The sequence below is a fragment of the Canis lupus genome, chromosome 7 (assembly GCF_003254725.2).
Source record: "Canis lupus dingo isolate Sandy chromosome 7, ASM325472v2, whole genome shotgun sequence".
NCBI classification, from domain to species: Eukaryota; Metazoa; Chordata; class Mammalia; order Carnivora; family Canidae; genus Canis; species Canis lupus.
This window is the reverse complement of record NC_064249.1, coordinates 52,494,553-52,512,417: the sequence shown is the minus strand read 5'-3', so window position 1 is coordinate 52,512,417 and position 17,865 is coordinate 52,494,553. Positions and strand designations below refer to the sequence as shown.

At 54.4% G+C, this 17,865-nt stretch overlaps 1 protein-coding gene across 50 annotated transcripts in view; it reads right to left on the bottom strand.

The window, feature by feature from the left end:
• The window catches only part of CELF4 (CUGBP Elav-like family member 4), a 298,871-nt gene that overhangs the window by 181,170 nt on the left and 99,836 nt on the right, over positions 1 to 17,865 (bottom strand). The gene's annotated exons all lie outside the window — the stretch shown is intronic.

Below are 17,865 nucleotides of genomic sequence, written 5' to 3'. Positions count from 1 at the left end.
ACGCATCCATCCTCCGTACACCAGATATTTACTGCCCACCACAAAATGCCCAGCAAGACGTCAATTCGACAAATATTCAGAGTGCATATTCTGAGTGCAGAGCCCTAAAATAGATGCTAAAATTTAGAGGTTTATGTAACTGAATATAGGCCCAACGACACACAGTCACATGTATCTGTGAGACTCTCCTCACGATCTATAAGGCCTGGCCTTGAATCTCGGCACTGCCGGGTGCTGGCGGTGTGGCCTGGCCACAGTTAACTAACTGCTCCCTGCCTCAGAGCTCTCATCTGCACAATGGATGGCTGTGCCAGTTAAGCAAGTTAGCACACGTAAACAGCCTAGGCCAGAACCTACTACACTATCATTTCCTGTATTTCTACTGTTGCGTGGGAGCCTGGGTGAGACACCAGGCCCACAGCCCTTGACCCTGGGGCGCCTACCTTGCACTGCATGCTTTTGCACCCACATTGACTCCTGGCTGGGCAGGAGGAGCACCTCAGGCACCGAGGAGACCAGAGCCGAGGACAGGTCAGGGGGCGCTGTGGGCCACTGGGCAGGGCCTGGGGCTTGAGGCTTTGTGGGGCTCTCAGAGAGACAACTGTGGGAGGAGGCAGGGGGCAGCATCAGCCTCCTGCCAGGGTGCTGAGATCCACCTTTCCCACCGAGGTCTCTTGTGAATATAACATCCTTTGCTCCAGGCTCCAAAGAGTCCCACTGCCCTACTCTACCCAAAAGCCAAGGTTACAGCCATAATAAACAGAGCTGCCCTTCCCCAGGAGAAACACACTCTCCCTCCCATCCGCTGCACACAGGAGTGTGCACACCCACCCACCCACACACACACAGACACACACACAGATGCAGAAGTGGAGAAGTACAAGGGGCAGTTTCCACACGCCTGGCCTGGGGACGGGGTGCTTCCCTGTACCATCCATGTCCACAAACACGGCCCACGGGCCAACAGGCTCAGGGCGCAGACCCCCAGATGAGGCCCCACCTCATCCTGCCTCTTCTTATTTTCTCTCCCCCGTGAGGTTCTCCGAGACACCAGGTAGCTGGAGTTCGACTCTCCGCAAAATAAAGGGGACTTTCCAGGAGAGGGTGCTGTTGGAACAGCCTGTGAGTGGGATGTGGGCTCTCGGGTGTGCAGGCGGCCTGCAGCGGCCACGCGGCCTGCCAGGCTTCAGGCTTCAGGTGCAGAGGCCTGGGCCGGGCCCTGTCACAGTGGGAAGGGGGAAGGGGACCGCGTGATTCCAACTTTGTGCACTTGCTACAATGCAGGAAGCCTGAGGATGGGATAGGGGGCAGCCCCCAGGGCCTCCCCTGCTGGCTGATGGAGAGAGCCTGCTGAGGAAGGGGGACTGAGACTCTAGGATGACGCAGCCACACACACTGAGATGGAGCACCCCCCCTCCCCCAGTGAGCATGACGGCAGGGGGGCGGGGGGGCGGGGCGGGGGGGGGCGTCTGGGAGAGGCTGGCTCTCTTGGTCCCCCACTGGGAACAGAAATAGAACTAAGAGGGCTTTGCTGGTGTTTGGGAGCTGAGTCCCAGTGGGTGTTCGGGGCTGCTAAGGAGGGGTCTGGGGTCTGTCAGTCACAGTGCTGGCTTCCAAATGTGTGCCTGTAACTCAGGGTTGTCACCTCATCGGGTGGTGCTAGTGTGTCTGGCTGAGTTACAAGGACACAGTGGTTCAAATGATTAAGCAGAGGAGGGAGCCGTGGGCAGGGAGAGAGGCACGTGCACACAGACCTGCAGATGGGGTGACAGACCCAGTGAGACTCAGACAGAGGGGGCAGAGGGACACAGAGACAGGGAAGGGGACAGACATTTGAATAAGAACTGGGAAAGAAGGGAACTTGGGGGAGAAAAAGGAGGGACGGGTCTGAATCATTGCGTGTCTCCAGCAGAGCTTCACCCGAGAGGCTGAAAGAGGAGAGACAGGCGAGGCGGACACGCAGACAGTGGGCAGGGCCGCCTGGTTCTTGCTGGTCTGCGCGCCGCCAGGCCTCTCTACCACCATCACCACCACCCTCCTCTTCCCATTCTCATGATCCACCCTCGGCGTGTCTACGCCGTGCCCGGAACCACATGCACGTCAGCTTCTATTCTCATCACAACCCTCCAAGGCTGCGCTTTACACGTCCACTTTACAGAGAGGGCAAGGAGGCTTGGGATGGGCACAACCAGGACTCTGACTTAGGACTTTTTTTTAGCACCATCTTTCCCTCAAACCTGCCACTGCTCCAGAGAAGTTTCTAAACATGGAAGTCGGGATCCCTGGGTGGCGCAGCGGTTTGGCGCCTGCCTTTGCCCAGGGCGCGATCCTGGAGACCCAGGATCGAATCCCACGTCGGGCTCCCGGTGCATGGAGCCTGCTTCTCCCTCCTCCTGTGTCTTCGCCTCTCCCTCTCTCTCTCTATCATAAATGAATAAATCTTTAAAAATAATAATAGTAATAAATAAATAAAACAATTGTTTCTTAAAAAAATAAAAATAAATAAATAAATGAATAAATGAATGAATAAATAAATAAATAAATAAATAAATAAATAAATATAAATAAATAAACATGGGAGTCTGCATCAGCAGGAAGAGACCAAACTGGGTTGTAAGGTTCTGTCCAGGTGGGCTGGGAATGGTGTGTGTATGTGTGTATGTGGTGAGGAGGGGGCTGGGAACCGTACAAATACCACAGCCACCCATCACTTCTGAACCCTCGCTACCCACAGGCAGGCAGGGTGTACTGGAGGCCCAGGGACTCCGCAGACCAGTGAGAGGTCAGTGGGGGTGCCTAGCACTGCCGGCCCCTCCCATGCACAGCCCTAGCCTGGAGGGACTGGGCGGGGCCTGGGTGACTGGTGCAGCCATCCAGCGTCCTAAAACCCAGCAATGCTTCCCTGGGAGGCCACAGCCAAAGGGCCACGTAGAACTTGGAACAGAGGGCTGCCTATTGCTCCCAAATGCACTGCCAGGCTCCCGGCATCAAGGGGAACAGGAAAGCCTTGGCTGCTAATCCCACAGGGACAGGCCTGTGCCACTTGGGTGTTGTGTACCCTCGGTTAAAGTCCCTAACCTCTCTGTGACAGCTTCACCCCTATAAAGCCGCCCTGGCCTTCAGTGCGGACAATCAAATGAGAATCCATGTAAAGCAGCAGCCCACTTCTTGGCACACAGCGAGCACTCAATAAATATTCACTGACACATCTTTAATCATTAACGCAATTACTTACTCTCCTTTGGCTTCTCACCGGTCTTTGCCTCCCTACCTCTCCCTTGCTCTTTACCCCCTCCCCTTCTCCCCAACCCTGTCAACCCTGTTTTCAAAGGGTCTACCAAGTGCCGCACCTCTGCTAGGCTGACAGCCACTCCCGGGAAGGCCACGATGTGGCCAGGGGCCAAAATGAAGCCAGCTCAGGACTACTGGGCATGTTCTCAGTGCACAACCCTGTGATTAGCACAAGACACATCAGCCTTTCTTTTCCCCTCAAAGACCTTCCACCAAAAAGGAGAACCATGACAAGTGCACAGGCGACTTCACTCACTGGCTTGTTCACATTTAAGAACACTGTGCCGATTTACCCAGCAATGTGTGATCAATTGCGGAAGTGAGGAAGGACAGTGAATCCCACCAAGGCACTAGAAGTGAACGTAAAAAAGATTCGGTCCCACGAAGGCAGGGTCCTAACATCGTAAGGCTGAGGAACTGACAATGGGGGGGCTGCTAATGCAGCCAGCTGGCGAGAGGCTCTGGAGTCCAAGAGCCAATCACCAGGCACACCGACGCTGAGGTCATAGGAGGTCATGCCTGAGTGTCACGGCAAGGTTTCACTCTCGTGGTTGAGGCTTCGTGAATGGCCTTATTCAAGTGGGTTTTCTCACTGCATCCTCTGGGCGGCCCTGAGAGGTAGCCAGGTTGGGGCAGAGTGTCCCTACACACAGGGAGGACAGTGACCCACAGTCCCCTGACCCTGACTTTCAGAGCTGGGACCAGATCCCCAGGCTTGCTTGCACCCGGAACTCTTCCAGCAGCTGGCCTGGGGCGACTACTTTTATTTCCCTCTCTGCGCAGACTCATCCCCCAGCTCCAGGAGTTTCTCAGCAGCCCTGGGCCACCCAGGACATCCTTGGTGGCCAGAAGGCACAGAGAGCTGCTGTGCCCTGCTGGCCCTGGGGTGGTGCTACACCCTCCACCCTTCTGCACTTTGACCTTCTCTTCTGAAATGCACCTGCCCCGGTGTTCAGGTTTGTGCCAATGTCCCTGAGTTTTTATTGATTGTATGTCTCTTGGGGGGAACATTCATCATTTATTCAGCTCCTCGTTCTATCACTGTCGGAGCACTCTACACCAGCTGAGCATCCCGATGGCCAGCACCCCTGGGAGCGAGTCCCCCTCACCTCGATGCACGAGCACCTCCACAATCCCCCAGGGGCTCTTGGGGCCTCCCTAGGACCCCTGCATCCATTCTGCTGAGTGGAATGTGTCTCTCCTCAGAGCCACCCTGGTGAAGCCTGTCTTGATCACGCGCTGGTATTTGGTGCTGCCCGTATTAAAATGAGCCAGGACGGTGAGGGGTCAAAAGCCTGATTGTGCAGAATCATTCAGAATTTCTATGGTGCCACCACGCATCTGTGTCCTGTCTGAATCCAGAGGGAGTGAGTCTCCTGTCACCAGAGGACTCGAGACCCACAGTGGCCATGGGAGTCTGAGGCCTGGATTGGTCTCAAGGGCTGTTTCTCCTCTGGGAGGTCACAGGATGGGGTGAGGCTCCAACCCATCTGCCCATGAGAAGCCCCTCTGACCACACGTCCCCCAGGATGGAAGAACGTTCTGGCCAGCCTGCCTCTTGTGGACGGCCCCGTGATGTCTCCTCCGAAGCCGAGTGGGCCTCCTTCTTTCCCCAGCTCTGCCCTTGGTGCCCGAGCCGGAGCATGTCCAAGTACGAGCCATTTGTTGACTGGCTGGGGGTGGGGAGGGGCCGCCCCCGCCACCCCCTTTCCTCTCTTGCGTGGGCCCTAGTTGCAGGCAGTGGCCCCCAACAGTCCTCTGACATCTGGGAGGCTGGCGGGAACTGCCATGAGCCGCTCTGACCGCCTTCAAGGGCACTGCCAGGAATAGATGCGGCCACCCTGCCGCCTGCGTGGGTCTGGCAGCCTCAGAATGCCCTTTCTCCAGACTCTGTGCACTTCCCAGGAGCGCTCATCTCCGACTGCCTGGTTCCTTAGGAGTGAAAGCACGGCTTGGGGCCTGTTCCTGGCTCTTCAGAATGTGTCGAGCCAGTTTCCCATGACACAGCTCAGCAGACACTACCCACCCAGCTCTCGGCCAACAAGCCGCAGCCACTGGGCAGTCAACTAGACAGGGAGCCCAATGACTACTTGATGCCGGCAGGTGCAAACTAACAAGCCCCCCAAAGGGTCTGCCCAAACGGGAGCCCTTGGTGACACAGTTGCATGCCTTTGATTTGCAGCCAAGAAACAATGTCAGGAAGATAAGGTGACTTGGCTTAGAGTCACAGCTTGCCAGTAGCAGAACCAGGCCACCAACCCACAGCTCCTGACCCCTAGCCAGGGGCCGTGGTGTCCACTGGAGAGAGATAGCTTTGAGGAAGGAGAAGTGAGAAGAGGGCACCTGAACCTTTTTGGGCAGGTGGCATTCAGATCCTGGGAGAAGACGAAGGATGTCATCTCAAGACATGGAGAAAGAGTGAGTTACCTCTGAGGGCCAATGAATGGCCTAGTGTGGTCTGGACAGTGGGCTCATGGGGACAGAGAGAGAGGACAGGATGCAACTGCATGGAACCCAGGGACATGAAGGCACTAGGAATCTAATCAATTCTTCCATGAGGCTGCATGACTCCAGGCGGATGAGAGAAACACTGCCACCCATTCCTGCATGCTTACAGGATTCACTCTGTGGCCCATTGGCACTGGGTGACAGGTCCTATTCCAGGATCTGGAAATGGAGCAGCAAACAAAGTCCCTGCCCTCATGAAGCACACAGGCAAGTGGTGGGAGACCATCAATAAAAATGCACAAGTCATCATGTGCTAGGTTGGGTGGTGATGGAAACAGTGATATCGACTAAGGGGAAGAGGATGCTGGCCCTGGGGTCAGGGGACAGCTATTTTATATAGAATGGTTAAGGATAGCCTCTCTGGTAAGGTGACATTTGAGAAGAATCCTGAAGGAAATGAGGGAATAAACCAAGTGAGCATGTGGAAGAAGAGTCTTCCAGGCAGATAGATAGCAAGTGCAAAGGCCCTGAGGTAGATGTGTGCCAATCCAGCTGGAAGAAGATCCATCTACAACCTGTGGGACAAAGTATGCCACAAAAGTTTCTCAGCTCACCCCCTAAGACCAAGCTACTCGACTAGCCCATTCTAAATGCATGGCTCCATTCCTGGGTCTCAGGTGGCACAAGTCAAGTTCCCTCCTTCAGCTAGGCAAGACAGTTGACATACCTTTGCTGAAAGGTGATACAAAGATGGAATTTGGAATCTGTGGCCCAGCCAGGAGAGAATAGACTGGGCCTTGAATTCTTAACTTCAAGGTGCATCCCTAGTTTAATGCGTGGCTCTTGATTTTGCCTACTATCCCCTGCCCTCCATTCCTCCTTCCACATGCAGGCCCTCAGTAGGGCCTGCTCCAGGTAGTGAGAACTGGGGTGCCGGGGGCTGAAGGTGCTGAAGTCCCTGCTTGGGAGGGGAGTCCTTGGGGGCACCAGGGATTCCTAGAGGAGGAGCCTCAGGAGCGTAGGCCCTAGGTGTGGCCAGAATAGGGCAAGAGAGAAGCAAAGGCTCAAAGGCTGGAGTGAGCTTGCGTGTGTATTTGCACGTGTGCATTTGTGTGTGTGCATGCATGCGCGTGTGCGTGCATGTGCGTGTGCATGCATGCGTGTGTACGTGCACATGTGTACACGTGTGTCTGAGAGGCCCTGCTGTGGCTGGGAAATAATTCGTCTGTGGAAAGCGGGGAGAAGCGTGGTGAAGGGGCGCTCTGGCCTTGTGTCTGATAGGGCCTTTCTATTAGGACTTGAGTTTGTTCTTTTTCCCTCTTTGTGCTTGTGTCTGTTTTTCTGCACGAGTCTGTCAGTCTCTGTGTATCGGTGGGAATGTCTCTGTCTCTGCGAGGCTCTCTGTCCCTCAGTTTCCCCTCTGAGTGGCTCTCCATGTTCGGCTCTGGCTCCTCTGGCCTCCCTCCCCCTCTCCTCCCTCCCCCTCTCCTCTTTCTCTCGGAACAGGAAGAGGCCTGCAAAGGACTGCCATTCCCCCCTCCGCCTCTCCACCCCGTTCCCTCCCCAGGTTTTTTCTCTCCTCCTTATTCAAGGCAGATAAAGTGCGCACAGCTGCTCCCAGCTGAAACAGGCCTTAATTGCACCCCCGTTGCCATGGCGATCCCTGATGATCTCCGTGGCTGGAATGTTGCCCTCCCGATCTCCCTGCTGGGGCCTCCGGGCAGCACAGCCTCTCTGGCCCCGGAGCTGACCCCGTGCAGCACCCTGGCAGGGCAGTGGGGTGCAGGCGGTGGCCTCACCCCAGTCCCCCCCCATGCCTTTCCCCTCCCCTCCCCGTGCCATTCCGGCGTCCAGCACAGCAATGCACAAGCTCCGAGGCAGGGGTGAAACATTCTTCTGGCACTGGCCTTGGCCCTAGTTTGGGGGAGTGGGAAGGGGGAGATCTGGGCTCTATCCCCTCACAGCTGCACCTGCCAGGATGTGGAAGTCCCGTCAATGCAAAGCAGCCCATTTGGTGCAGTTTCTGTGGATCCCTGGGCACAGAGTGATAGGCATTGTAGAGGGAAGGGGTGCCCCAAAGTCCCCTCCAGGGTACCAAGGTGCTGCAGAGGGGCAGTCGGCAGGATCGGGCTTACCCCCCACGCTCCTGCAGAGGACAGCAGGGACAGGAGGGAGGGAAGGTAGCCACCTGTTAGGCACCTCAGGAGGAGAGGGACACAGAGGAGACCCCAAGAGCGAGACCCAGGCAGGGCCCCGTGGCCCAAGGATGTGAACCCAATGCAGGGAGGTGTGTGTGTGTGTGTGTGTGTGTGTGCACGTCCCTCTGTCTGCTGGGGTTATCTGGCTCACAACCCTGCCTTCCACTCTCCCTTCACAGGACCCTCCCCTAGAAGCCAAGCTGGATCATGTCAGAGTGTGTGGTCACAGCTCGGTGGCTCCTGACAGGGGTCTTGGGGAGCGCAGCTATACTTGATGTCCCATCAGCACACCCTGCGGGGCCACCCTACGTGAAGTGGGAAAAGAAGACCTGCTGCTGGCTCTGTTCCCTCGCCATCAGCCGCTCCTCCCTCTGAGCCACCCAACTCCAAGCCCTGTATCCAGTGGGGTCTGGGTGGAGTGAGGTTTTCCTATCCTGGATCTGATGGGCCTCTATAGACCACCCTCCTACCCCGCCACCCAACTGAGCAAACCCAGAGGTGTCACGGGTGTCCCAGCACTTTCTATCTACCCTATCTTCTCAGCATTTGCGCCCTCTTCCTGTCAGGCAGGGGGGCAGGGAGGGTTCCATCCTCGAGCCTGTGCCAGAGCCCAGACTCTGCTTGGCTTCCAGGACCCCCTTCTCAGGGCTGGCATGTGCAGGGCAAGACCTCTCAAGGCCATCATCGATGGCCCTGCTCTCCACCAGCAACGGTAGCAGCTGAACGCAAGCCACCCTGAACCCCCCTGGTAACGTAATAATAGTAATACTAGCAGTGGCAGTGGCAGCAGCTACTGCTTGTTACGCAGCCTGCCCGGTGCCGCGGGTAGAAACGCTATGTGCACCATGGCATAGTTGCCTCACAACCCCTGAGGTCAGGGCTAGACACTCCACAGGGATGAGGAAACAGGTGTCACCTGCCCAACCAAGGCCACTTCCTCTCTGTGGCCACGCTCGTGGGAGCCCAAGGTGGACGCAGAGACTTGTGTCTTCCCTGGCCCAGGTCCTGCTGGGCAGTTCACTGGTGGCCCGGTGCTGCCCCAGCGCCTCCTGCCGGCAGTAAGGCCACTTCTGTGGGCTAAAACATCACCTCCCGCATCGTGTGGGAAGCAGAGCTCCTGTCTCCAGGGAAGGATTTCTGCATGAGAGTCTGTGTCAGTGCTGCCCCTGCCACTGAAACACTCATGGCACTGTGCACCCCAAATCCATGGGATACTGCTCAAGGAACCATTTCTCTCTCTATCTCTCTCTCTCTCTCTCTCCCTATGTTCATACCTTTTCTATAAATATTTGCTAATTAAGAAGTGAAAGAACAGCATTTCTTACCTTGACATACAACCTCACCCTGACTTTTCCCTTTTCTCAACCCCGAAAGGGCTACAGAATTCATCTCATCCCCTTCTGCACAGCGGAGACCCCAAGAGAGCCCCAAGCCAGGCACTTGCTGCCTCCCATCCCTCCCTAGTGCCCATAGGCAGAACGAGTCTGAAACCGGGCAGGCATGTCACGTCTTCCAGGTGATTCAAGGCCCTCTAGAGGAGGCCTAACCCCCAGCCTCCGCTCTGATAACTCCTCCAGTTTTCTGAACACACTTCCTACACCTGGCCCTTGACCAGGTGCTTCCTCTACCTGGACTGTCCATCTTCCTCTTCTCTGCCTCCAGAAGTATTTCTTTCAGGGTCCGACTTTGCCACTACTTCCTACCACACTCATTTTACTAAACTGGTCACGTAATGCTGTATGCTACTGCTATTTGCTGAATGAACAGATGAACACCAAGGGGCAGTTCAGAGAAAATAGGCTGCACATCTGGGGTGCTCACTAACCCCTTAGCCCAACGTTGAAACTCCTCAGCATTCTCTAGCCATCCTGGGGGCCTCTGGGAGGGGCTTCCAAGATGGTGTCTCCACTGACAACCTACTATGTGCCATTTCCCGGAGATCAAGTGCCTTCCAGGACACTTCCCTCGGGCTGGAAGGTGCTGTCCAGACTCCAAGAGCTGTGGGAGTCAGACAAGGAGCTGACACTTGAGCTGGGAAAGGCTGGGAGGGAGAGAGGTCATTTCAGGTGCAGGGGCCCTCCAGGGCAATGGCTCAGTGTAGTGGGAAACAGCAGTGAGCAGGCGAGCTGGCCAGAGCATGAGGCTGAGGGTAGCATGTGGACAGGGTGTGGAGAGCCTCCAAGGCAAGCTGTAGTCACGAGGATGGATGGCGGGCTGGGAACAGGAGCCTCTGGCTACCTTTTCTCCTAGTGATACATAAGGTAAAATAGAGAAGCTTATTTCCTTAGAAGGAATCATGACCTCCTCAGGGGCAAGGGCTATTTTTCTCCCCACCCCCATTCCTCTTCCATCCCTGGGCCATCTGTCCAACCCATGTCCTGTCACTGAGGTTGACCTTAGGCCTTGCCTGGAGATAGATGAGGAGCCCTCAGAAGGCAGTTTCCCCTAGCTCATATCACTGCCCCCTCTGTGCTTCCTCTCCACTCATACCTTGCTAGCCAAAAACCTATTCCCTTGCTGCCAGATAAGCCTAATCACACGAAGAAAGGGGAAGGTGTAATTCAGGCCCCCCGAACCGCCCCCCAAAACTGTAAACAACTCTGCAAAGATTTGTCCACTGGGAAGAAGAAAAGCAAATCTCAGCCCTTTGTATTCTAGCAGGTGAGAAGTAGCTTCTCACGGCCCTGAAACGTGCTAGGAGGTGCCAGGGGATGCAACCCCCTGAACTCAGTGCCAGGAGGTAGGTAACTGTTCTATGGAGGGCACCGGGGAGCCCAGCGGCTCACCCCGTTCAAATGGTCCCAGTGAGACCATCAGACTCCTCAGGTGTCTCACTACTGGTTGAAGACAGAGCAGCAGCCCTTAGCTGGCCTCCTTCCTCTGCCCATACCACCTGCCTCGGCACAGCTGGCCCCTCACGTGCTCTCCCGGGTTCCCCCTGGTTTATGCGTCTTCTGACTTTGTATCAGGTAAGTTCCTTGAAGGCAGGAATGGGGCTTAATCTTCCCTTCGTTCACCCACAGCTTTGTTCATATCCCCAGGAAGATACAAGGCATTCAGTGAAACCGCATTGCTACTGGGCATGGCTGTATCGTGGACACCCAACAATGTGGAAACATCCATCAGGTATCAGGGAGAAGAAATAGAGTCAGCCTGGGAAGGAGATTTTGCTCTTAACATCATGCTTTGTTTAATTAACTGTCTCCGTTGGGGGCGATTAACACACTAGAAGATATATTTTTTAAATCACGTGATTATCCTTGGGAATGAAAGAGTCTATTAAACACATTGGCTCCACCTTACCATGCTCAGGAAACAGCCTTCAGATGTTGAGGAGAGTGGCCATCAGTTAATGGGAAAGCTGTTGATTCCCTGTTCTCCGGGGCCACACGAGGAGGACACAGGCACCCAACCCTGGAGTCAGTCCCGACATGGCCAATGTCCCATCCCACCCCTGCTGGTGACAGCGTTTGCCAGGGTTGCCCAAGGTGTGCATAGCTAAGTGGTACTTTGGGGGGGGGGGAGATTCTACGTTTGTATATATTCTCTCCCTCTCCATTCAAAATCTCTGCGCTTTTAAATATGAGAGCCTTTTATTTCCATAAAACAGCAGCTGCTTTCATTTAGTTTGATGGATTTAGCACATTTAGAGGCAGGAGGCACGGATGCGAGGGCAGTGGATTTCTCAGGCCTACCTTCTCACACCTTCCAAAGGATGAAGTGTACCTGATACGGAGCATCTCATCTCTGGGCAAAAACTAATCCTTCCTCTCTCTGTCTTAAGACTTAGGATTTAATTTGTTCCGAGGACACTTGCAAGTGAGACCCCTCCCCTCTTAAAAATTTCTCTACCGATTTTTCTGCCTCCCCTCCTCCACCTTCCACATCCTCCTCCTCAGTTCTCACACACGCCTGCTTGCTCTGCACTCCCAGCGTCTCCTCATCCGGGGCAAGCACAGCCCAGAGCAGAGGCCACACCTGGGCCACCTCCGTGCTGCTCTCCTGGAGGGAAGGAACTCACCTGGGGGCTCCCCAAAGCCTGAGGACCCCTCCCTTTCAGGAATAGCAATTGGGGAACCAGAGCCCAGCATGCTTCTGCCCCAATCCCACAGAACCCAGACTGGATGCGGTCGGTGTAGTTGAGAGCTCAAGTCACAGCCAGGCTCACGGCACGGCGTGGCGTCTCTTTCCGAGCATGGCTGATCACAAACTCAGAGCCAGGGAAGGCCACCTCACTCCCTCGGGGCTGGGAAGCTTCTCCTCCTGAGGCCCTTAGGGCTTCCTTTTTTTGGTCTGTCTCCCCTGCCAGACTGGAAGCTCCCTGAGGGCTCGTTCGCTCTCTCGTGTCTCTAGTGCTGTGAATCAGGACAAGTAAATCCTTGTGGCTGATGCTGGGTCCCGAGGCTTCTGCTCTCATTCTGAAGGCCTCTGACTGTCTAGAACCACCATTGGACACCTGTGGCAGGAGGCTCCCAGGTGTGCCAACCTTTCCCCTCTGGCTGCCCAACTGCCCTAGGCTTCTCCCGCCTGGATCAAACTGTCCCTGCTTCTACTCCTCCTCCTCCTCCAACACAGCTACCCCAGCCTTTCCCTTCCCTTCCATCTCCACATATGGAAACCCACCTTCCATCCCAGGGCTTGGTGAGGACTCACAGCGGGCTTCCGTGGGGGTGGGCCCTGTAGGCTGGTTTGTTGGGGGGATAGGCTTGCTTTCACCAGCCTGCAGCTCTGCCCTCCCTGGATGGACTGAGGATGTGGGTGAGGCTCTGTCTCTTTCTGCGCAGGCCCTGGTTAGTGGCCCGCCTTGTCTTGCCCTGTCCAGCCTGCCCTTTGACAGCATGCGGTCCCTAAGGGACTCCCTCAAAGGGCTCAGGGCCAGCTCCTTGATGAACTTGACTCCCTTACCTACAAGGCTACATCTTGCCCAGAGGGCTTTTGATGCCATCTTCTGATCGGGTTCTCTCAGGTCAAAGGCAGGGTGGGTCTTCTTAGCCTCCATTTACAGCTGGGGAAACTGAGCCCTGGGAGATCAAGTGACGCACCTCTGTGAAGAGCGGAACCAAGACTGTGTCCTCCTGTGGATGCTCACTATGGGGCTCACTCCTGATGAACCAGTCACGCCCATGGGAGGCAGGGACTACATGCATTCTCTCGGTGGCCAGTTTGGCAGTTACTTCCACCAGGTGAGGGGCATGGCCTGAGACAGAGTCTTAGGAAGCTCTCCTAGCCCCAGGACTCTGTGCTTGGGGCTTCATCCCACTTCTCTATCCCCTTCCTCATACTTGGATACAACAGTATCCCACCCTCAGAGGCCTGCATCATGAGGCTGGCCCACAGACCTCCCCTTTCCAGACCCTTCCCGAAGCATGCCTCCCTGGGGTGGGATCTCTCTGGAAGGAGCTTCTGAGACCTGACCCCATCCTCAAGGTGTGGTGTGAGTGGGAGGGGGCTGCTTCTATCGCTGGGTGCTTGCAGAAGCCAGGCTGTTTCCTGGAGGAGTAAGAGGGTCTCCGACGGTCTCTGATTTTCTTTGCAGGTTAAGAAGCTGGTTCCGTGTGACTTTTATCACCTCCATGGTCTGCTTGGTCCTGCCTCTATGGCTGATGGTGCATCCTGGGCCATCCTGCACCATTGCTACATGCATCCTGGGCCATCCTGCACCATTGCTACATGCATCCTGGGTCATCCTGCACCATTGCTACATGCATCCTGGGCCATTGCCGAATGCACCAGAACTTTCTCCTTCTCTGAGGGGTCTCCCCTTTGAAAGCTCTCTCTAGGACACTCAAGTCAGCTCTCTCTGGGACTCTGAGACCCTGAAACTCAGGACTGAGCACTTCATAGGCCTCTGGGAGTGTGCCGAGCTTGGAGAGGAGAGGGAGAGGAAGTTTCCATCAGCCCACCTCCTAGGCAGCTGCTAAGCAAATCCAGGGAGTTAATAGGAGCTACACAAAGCCCTTGATTTGCTCCAGAGATCAAAGGTCAGCCTGAATAACTCATTAATTAACCAAGCAAGGCTTCCTGCTATTGACAAGGTCTGGGAGCTCAGCCTGGGAGCAGACCTCACATCCTGCAGCCAGAAGACCATCCCCAGCTCCCGCTCCCCCTCCTCTCTCCTACTCGGTGCCCACTGACCTGAGAGATGCCTGGAAGGCCAGTCCATCTTCTGATCCCACCTTTCCCAGGACCCTCTGGCCTGGCAGGATGGTGCACCTTGACCCTTTCACTTTCAAGCCTGACCTACATGTTGTCTTCTTGCTTCCATCCCTGCCCACTCCTGCCCCAGCCTTCACTGACATAATATCCGATGCTCTCAGGATCCAGGCGTGAGCCGGCTCCCACACACCTTCAGACACTGCTCTTAGATGTCTATCACCAGGGAGAGGACATGATGAGCTGACTCACACCGAGGTGGCAGGCTGAGGGTGTTGGGAAAGTGGGTGGGTGGGTGGTGATTTCATTTTAACGAGGGTCAGGCTTTGACTCAAATGGTGTAAGCTCTAATGGTAGGATTTCAGGCATCAGAGATAGGCTTGGCGGCAGGATTATTTTGGTCAAGAGTCCTTCCCAGTGATGGCTGAGGTCACAGGGTGGGAGTGGCCACCTTCCATGTGGGTGGCTGAGGCTGTTAGAGCTAAGGACAGCCTTGTACAACCAGTGCCGAGGCTCCAACCTAGGGCAGAGCAGCCCTAGGTGTCTTTCCTTCTCTTAGGGTCCAGCTTCTTCCTCATGAGTATGAATGTCTAAGCACCTGTTTTGGCTATCTCCACACCCGCCCCTGGCACCACCTCCCACTGGAACTCAAAGTGCACACTAGAACTCCCGCCCCCAGGAGTTTCCTTTGCCCTAAACAGGATGTACCGCTAGAGGAGACTGCCTGGAGGAGACTGGCCATCCCATCCAAGTGTTGCTGAAGAGAGGACCTTGTCATCACCCATGGGCCTACATGGAAGGAGTGCTCATGAATAGGTACGAGCAGAATAGAGCCGGCATGAATAGAGCTTTCTTCAGCCTCATATTTTCAGAGTCCAAGGCATAGAAGATCTTGATGCAGTCTGCAGCACCTCTGTTATTACTTCCAGAGCTCATCCCTGCCGATTGACATTCGCAGAGCCTATTGCTGCTTGCAGAGTCAGCCATTTCTGGAAGGGCTCGTCACCTGCTTTAGAGCCTGTTGCTGTTCATAGAGTCCATTGTTAGCAGAACCCGGCATTGCACACAGAGCTCATCACTCTCTGCAAAGCTTGCTGCCACTTGTCAAGTTTCTTGGGGTTTGCAGATCCTGGTATTTCTTGCAAATTCATCAAAGTTTGCAGAGCCCATAGCAGTCTGTGGAGCCTATTGTTTGCAGAGTCAGTACTTGTTTGCAGAGTTCTTCACTAGCTTTAGATCCAGGTACTATTTGTAGAATCTACCATCTTTAGCAGATGCTGGCTTTGTAGGCTGAACTCATCAGTATCCACAAAGCTTACTGCTGTCTGTAGAGTTTGGCTCTGCTTGCAGAACCTTCACGGCTTGCAAAACTCCTCTTGGTTGGAAAACCTGGGGCTATTTGCAAGTCTGTCATGGCTTGCAGGGTGCACAATCAACGTTAGGGCCCCGGGACGTTAGGGCCCCGGGACATTTTCTGATCTACTTCTCATGACTAGATTATCTGCCTTGTGGTCAATTTTTAAGGACATGTCCCCATATCATTGGATTTTGAAGTGTTTTCTTATACTTATAGATTTGGGATTCTCTCCAAGATGGCTGCTGAATTCAAGCTCCACATCACTCCCTCTAGTCCCCATGTGTCCCGATGACATGGGCTCAAGATGCTCTGAGTCTTTCCTTCCTAGCACCAACAGTCTAAATAACTCCCTCCCCCACTGTCATCACTCAGAGCTCTTGAACTTCCAGTCAGATACGTGGGTGCTCTTCACCTTTGGCTCAGTGAGATCTTATGTCCTTCAGTATACTCCTGTCCTTAGCATGCACATTTAATAGTTCCATATCCACAGGTATTTACAGAATTCATGGACACAATGTCCTGGCCGGAACTGTGAGCCCTCCTCTGTGCCCAGGTCAGTTGAGGAGTGGATGTGACCTTGGACTCAGAGTCTAGAAAGACCCATGACTATTTTCATCTGATCTGCCTTACGGGCCTTGGCACCCCATCAGAACTGGTTGGGGTCTTGGCACTGGTTGTACAAGGCTGTCCTTAGCTATAGCTGGCACGCCAAATTAAACCTGGTCACCTTTGGACACGTTTGGTCTTTAACACGACACCAACCTAGAAACCCTGTGCTGGGCTGAGTAGTTGTGTTTGTTTTTCTTTGTGGGGATACAGTCTTCTAAATACACACATCCTTGGAAAACAGGGTTTAAAGTGGCATGATTCCAGGTACTTCTTATAAAAAACTAGTAATTCAAATTTTAAATGGATAGGCAATATCGGTCAAGAGGGGTGGAGTAGAAGGAATCAACCCAGAAGCCATGGGTGCTTCTTCAGGAATTTCCTGAAGTATCACTACTGCCCAAGGCTGGCCATGTCAGAACATGACTGGGCCCATGCAGAGATCTTAACACCAAGAGTTTCTGCTCTCTGGAAGTCTGTGATATGAAAACTCAAGTCAGGAGGTGATCACTCACTTCAAATTACTCTCTGGACACATTTAAAATGGAACATGCTCCTCTCTACAGCCCAACTAGGAATCCAGCTCTCATGCTGAGTGAAGGGCTCCTGAATTGTCCTCTTTCCTTCCCAGGAGCCCCAGGGAGATCCGAGCTGAGGCCCTGGTCTAGGCCAGTGACCAAGAGTGATGAGGTCTGGACCTCCTGACTTTCTCTGCCTTGGGATGGCCTGAGATTCAGGGGACAGAGGGAGTCATGGAGCAGCCTTGAGGCAAACTCTTTCCCATCCTTAACACTGTTTTCTCTCCTTTGTTCTTAGAAGAAATTGAGTTCTAGATACGTCTCACAGTTGGCTTTGTCCACAGGGCCTGAGGCAAGCATTGCTGCTCAGGAGATAATTCAGAGTGCTAATGGCATACAGATGCATGCTAATTCATGTGCACACACACAAATTAGGCTGCAATTATCACAGGAACTATTTGCTAATGCTGGTTACCATTTGAACCATTACTCAGCATTGGTTACCACAGACATCTGGTCAATATGGCTCAGCACAAGGCCTGCCTCTCAGACCGCCTTGAAAAGTGACAGAACCTTGAGTCAACATCAAGGAATGCTTGTGCATGTTGCTTCAACGTGGGAGGCGGGTCTCCCAAGGTTGGCTGTGGGGATGGAACAAGCCTGCTAGAAAATGACACTCAGATCCCAACAGGGCGAAGGAAAAGCCAGCAACAAATGCCATATAACACAATTCATTCTATGCATGGAAGACCAAGAATGAAATGCACAAGGTATGTGCTTTCCATTCAACAGCTCCTCCCGGGCTGTCTACTGTGTGCCGGGAGTGTGAGACTCAGGGGAGGAGATGCGGGCTGAGAAGTGGCTTGTAAGACAAGAGCCACCCCACAGAAGCAGCTAGTTAGCTCACAGGCATGGAGGCTGATTCACTGTTGAGTCCTATAGGACTTCATCCATTGGGGGCCCCCTGGAGGAGGCAGGGCTTGATGTTTGCCGTCAAGGATGAGGGTGAGTTCTGTGCAGGTGAGAGGCAGAGCAGCATCTCAGGCAGCCACTTCACCAGAACACGTCAGGGTGGTCACCGAGTCACAGGAATAGCTCCTACTCAGGAGTGGCTGCCATCACCACTTCTTCTTGGCAGCCGCACCAAGGAAGGCTTCCCTGTGTGCCTCTTGCTGGAAAGGAGAAAGGGGCAGGCCCGTTAAGAGATTAGCTCTGAGGCCACATGGCTGGTGTGGCCGGGCTGGAGTTAGAACCTGGGTATGTCTGACTATGTGTGAGAACACTCGGGACAAGG